Source organism: Phocoena sinus, chromosome 12 (genome assembly GCF_008692025.1).
Source record: "Phocoena sinus isolate mPhoSin1 chromosome 12, mPhoSin1.pri, whole genome shotgun sequence".
Classification (NCBI taxonomy): domain Eukaryota; kingdom Metazoa; phylum Chordata; class Mammalia; order Artiodactyla; family Phocoenidae; genus Phocoena; species Phocoena sinus.
In genome coordinates, this window is record NC_045774.1 from 370,739 (window position 1) to 375,623 (window position 4,885).

The window sequence follows — 4,885 nt, forward strand, 5'->3', positions numbered from 1 at the left end:
CGAGGACGGCCTCAGGCTGTGGCTTCGCATCTGCTACAGCATCTGGGGCTCCGTGTGGGGCTTGGTTGCTGCGAGCCCTCACAGGCCAGCAGCTTGGACGCTCCCAGGCCCTCCAGCGTCCGCACACTCCCTGCAGCCTCCACGTGCCGCTGGGCCGGGAGCTAACACAGCGGTTCTTTTTGGGACCCAGCTGCAACCTCCCACCAGCTTCCTGGCCAGTGGCCACCCTACCTGGGGATAAATCCCAAACTTGTTCCTAGGAGCAAAGAGTTCTCCCTGGGATGAGAAGCACAGGCAGGAGCTTGGGGTCACTGGCCCTTCCCGGTGGCCTTTTCTCCCTGACTCTTACTGCACGTCTGTGTCAGTGACACAAAGGACACCTGTGTGCCTGCCGGCAGAGTCCAGGGTCCCTCGTGGCCAGTGAAGGGTGTCTGCCTGAGCCCCTGCTGGCTCCCACCCGCGGTCTCCTCACACGCACACAAGCCTCGGCCATCGCCACCTATTCTGCTTGGCCTCAGACTTTGCAGAAGGAGGTCCCACTCTGCAGTCTCCTGGGGCCCGCTTTTCAGTCCCTGTGCTGGTGTCACATGTGCCTGTCCTGTGTGTCTGAAGGTGCTGTCACCCCCAGGTCAGGTAAAAATCAGGCCGTGCCCTTGAGGATGAGCTTCCCCTGTCCCTGCGGCCCTGCTTCCTCCATTCTTGGGGCTCGGGGCGTCCCCCACGAGAAGGGCCCTTCTCCCCGGAGCCCGGAACCGGCCCAGCCCGACAGCCAAGGAGAATGGCTGCTCTGAATGAAGCCCGAAGCCAGACATTGGGTGGGGAGGGGGGAGGGAGGGAGGAGTCACTGAGGACTCACCAACCGGGGTGGCCTGGATGAGGTCCCTAGGCCGCATCAGAGCAGCACAGCAGGCGCCCTGACCCCCTGCGGGGTGCGGGGGGCGCATCACGCCGGGGCCACTCACGAGCCTCCTGGCCCAGGGGAGGTGGCGGGAGCCCCAGACGCAGGGTCACAGGAGTCCCTCCGAGCCTCCGGGAGCAGCTCAGGGCAGCGCTGGGATCCAGGCCCGGGGCAGCTGCTGGAGACAAAGTCCATCAGAGGGGGAGAGACTCCTCGCCCCCAGAAGAGGGCCTGTGCTTGGGGGCCGAGGCGCCTTCACTCCAGAGGTGACCGCACTCGGGGGCAGGTGCTGCGGGCGCCAGGGAGAAGGCGGTTCTGAGACGAGCTCTCCGAGCTCCCAGGGCTGGTTCACAGAATCGCCACCGGCAAACGCGTCACAAGCCACAGAGCAAGGCGAGTGCAAGAGGCCCCACAGACAGGAGGCTGCCGTGGGGGTCTGAGGGCCTGAGGCCACCGCGGGCTCCGCCGGTGAAGGAGAGGGAAGCACAGGGCCTCCAGGCGGGCGCACTCGGGGCCTGGGCGCCCCCCAGCAGCACGTAATTAGCCACCCGCCCCTCGAGGAGCCCCTGCCCAGGGTCCGGGCCTCAAAGCCAGCCTTGTCCTCATATACGCTGGGCTCATATACGCTGGGCTGGGCCCGGATGCTCGAGAACCACGGTGGCCCCTGAGGGAGCCTGTGGGCCGCCGCGGAAACAGCACATAAACCCACCAGCTCCACTAACCTGCTTCCCTGGAGACAGTGGTCCCCTCGCCCAGCCCTCCAGCTCCCGGCGTCCACCACAGACCCCTCAGATGGGGCGGTGAGGAAGGAGCCCTGTGCCTACCTCAGACCCCTCAGACGGGGCGGTGAGGAAGGAGCCCTGCACCCACCGCAGACCCGTCAGACGGGGCGGTGAGGAAGGAGCCCTGCGCCCACCGCAGACCCGTCAGACGGGGCGGTGAGGAAGGAGCCCTGCGCCCACCGCAGACCCGTCAGACGGGGCGGTGAGGAAGGAGCCCTGCGCCCACCGCAGACCCCTCAGACGGGGCGGTGAGGAAGGAGCCCTGCGCCCACCGCAGACCCGTCAGACGGGGCGGTGAGGAAGGAGCCCTGCGCCCACCGCAGACCCGTCAGACGGGGCGGTGAGGAAGGAGCCCTGCGCCCACCGCAGACCCGTCAGACGGGGCGGTGAGGAAGGAGCCCTGCGCCCACCGCAGACCCGTCAGACGGGGCGGTGAGGAAGGAGCCCTGCGCCCACCGCAGACCCCTCAGACGGGGCGGTGCCTTAAGGTCCTTGCAGAGGGTCGGTCTCCGTTTTCCGTGGCCCTCGCGCCTGTGCAGTCCCCTCATCACAGGTGCAGGCCTGTCCACACACCTGCCTTCCAGGTGCTCAGCAGGGACGGGGTGCTGTGGCGAGTGGGAGGGCGCCCAGGAGCTGAGGGGGCGGCTGAAGGGCCGACAGGAAAGGGGGGCTGCGCACAGGCGACAGCCCTGCGGGGGCCGCACAAGGCCCTGTCAGCTCCATGTGCAGCCGGTCAGGGAGCCCCCACAGCCGTCATTTCTTGGGAGCGAGGCTGGCTACCGTTTGTCATGACTGTTGGCAGGGAAATGGGGTTTATGGAGAGAATCTCCTGAAGGCTGGAAAAAGTGCACAAAGGATTAGAGCCGCTGTTGGGAGGTGGCCGGGGGAGAAGCACCGACACTGAGCTGAAAGGAGCCCAGAGCGGCCCCTCCCTCTCGCCGTCCACGGAAAACAGGCCAACCCCGGAGCGCCCCTGCGCCCCCGCGTCCCCGCGCCCCTGAGCCCCCGGCTCCCGTGGCGCGTCCCGCCCCTCCTCCGGCTCGTCCACAGACCTTCCCCGTGCCCTCGCCGGGCAGCCCTGCTCCAGCGCGGGCCTCCCCAGATCCTCCTCGCATCTCAGCCCCCTTAATAATTAGACGGCTTAGTTGCACGAAACGGAGACAACTTAGACACCAAAGTGAAAAGGAATTTGTTGGTGGGACACTCGCAGTCACAGAATGGACAGGAAGCTGGGAGGAGGTGGGCCCGAGCCCCGGAGAGCTGGGCGGTCTTGTGGTGAGAGTAGACTGGACGGTGGCCTTGACCCAGAGGCAGGGGGACGACGGCCCTGGGCATGGGTGACACGGTCCAATGCTGACCCTTCGAGGGGCAGGGTTGCACTCCAGAAGGAGTTGGCGCTGAGGCTTCTGGGGGGAGGGCAGGCATCCAGATCCACTGTCCCTCTAAGACTCACCCAGCGAGAGGGTACATCACCCCCAAGGAAACAGTGGACGCTGTAGAGAAGAAAGGATAGCGCAAGACTGGCTGAATTTTAATGTCCATTGCCCTCCTCTGCCCACTTCTGAGACCTGGCTGGCCCTTCCTGGGTGTCCCCCGCTGTGTTTTAATCCTTTATTCACATGCTCACCCCCTGGTGGATGCGAGCTTTCTGGGGGCTGGCACTGCTGTGCCTGTCTTTCTGCCTTGACACCCAGGAAACAGCCAACCTTCTCTGGAGAAAAGCACATCTATTTATATGTACAAAGCTAGCAAATTTATCTCTTAAGATTTATTTAATTTATCTATACTCAAGTTCAAGTGCCCCGGACAAAAGGACAATCCATAGAACACACAGTAACACAGCCTCGGGCTGAGGAGGGGGCATCTCATCAGTTCCCTTCAGAAATCCTTTTTTAAATAACACTAAGTCCCCTACATAAAAATGTTTCATTCAGAGAGCACGTTCATAAGTCCAACAAAGTTAGCCTAGGTACCCAACTAACACAGTGGGCTATACAATACTGTACTGGAATAGGGTTATAGCACTTTTTACACAAATAATACATGAAAAACAAACAAACACAAAAAATGAAGAGAACGTGTTTAATCTTATAGCTCAGTACCTTGAAAAGTACAGCAGTACAGCACACAACTGGCATCCAGGGGCTGGCATCGAGGGAACAGGCAGGAAGAGTTACTGACTGGAGGAGGGAGAGGAGGTGGGAGACGGTAGAGCTGAAGGGTCGTCAGCAACAGGAGACGGAGGGTAAGCTGCCATGTCACTCACGCCTGACGCTGATGGCACACGTCTGGTTCCTTGCTGGATTCAGTTCTATCTACCCTCTTGAAAAAGCAATCGACTGATGTCTGGGTAGTAGCTCTTTTTTTCTCGTCATAGATGACACGGTAGCACTGGGTTGCATTCTGAACGGCTGCTGCAACCTTTGTGCACTGTTGTAGGTTCGGGTCCTGTGCCTCGAAAGCTAACAGCGCCTCCTCAACTAAAGAAAGTCCCCCGCCGTTTCCTGCGTCGTGACTCTCTTCAGTTCTTCAGTTACTTCTTCTTCCTCTTGTCTCCCTTCATCCTTTCTCTGGGCCTCCAATCCCTGGCGCTTCTTAGCAGTACCAGCTACATCACCGCTGCTTTTACGCTTGCTTCCGGACATCCTGGGCTTGAAATAAAGACACTGTGCTACTGTACTCTACACAGTCCTGTACAGTAAAGTCCACAAAAGCACAGCCACTTGTCGAGGATGCACGCACGTGACAACGTACTCCAGACACGTGAACTAACTTACGTGACTGGACATGCAAACGCACGTTCCCGTCTTGGAATGTTCTCAACTTGAAGGTTCGTACGTAGGGGACTTACCGTATGGAACACTTCACGAATCTGCATGTCATTCTTGCTCAGGGACCATGCTAATCTTCTCTGTATCGTTCCAATTTTAGCCTGTGTGCTGTCGAAGCGAGCACCTTCGGAAATTCTTCATGCATCTGTGAATGTCAGTCAGTGACACCCACCTATGAGCTTCTCCTCACTGTGAACCTTATGTCACACTGGCCTCACAGGGTCCTTTGGAAATTAGCTGAGACGATACACCTAAGTCCTGAGCAGTGCACCCAAGTGCTGCTGTCATAACCACAGTGCCTTGCTGTTTGGTTCAAGACTTTGCATAATATGATGTGCGCCCTTGGAGAGGGTCGGTCGGTTCTTCTCATCCTT

The 4,885-nt window shown here is 60.1% G+C and overlaps 1 non-coding gene across 1 annotated transcript; it reads right to left on the minus strand.

The window, feature by feature from the left end:
- Positions 1-4,528: 4,528 nt before the first annotated feature.
- LOC116763827 lies at positions 4,529-4,635 on the minus strand. Its single transcript, XR_004352642.1, has one exon. It is a non-coding gene; the product is annotated as a U6 spliceosomal RNA (small nuclear RNA).
- Between the last annotated feature and the right edge of the window lie 250 nt (positions 4,636-4,885).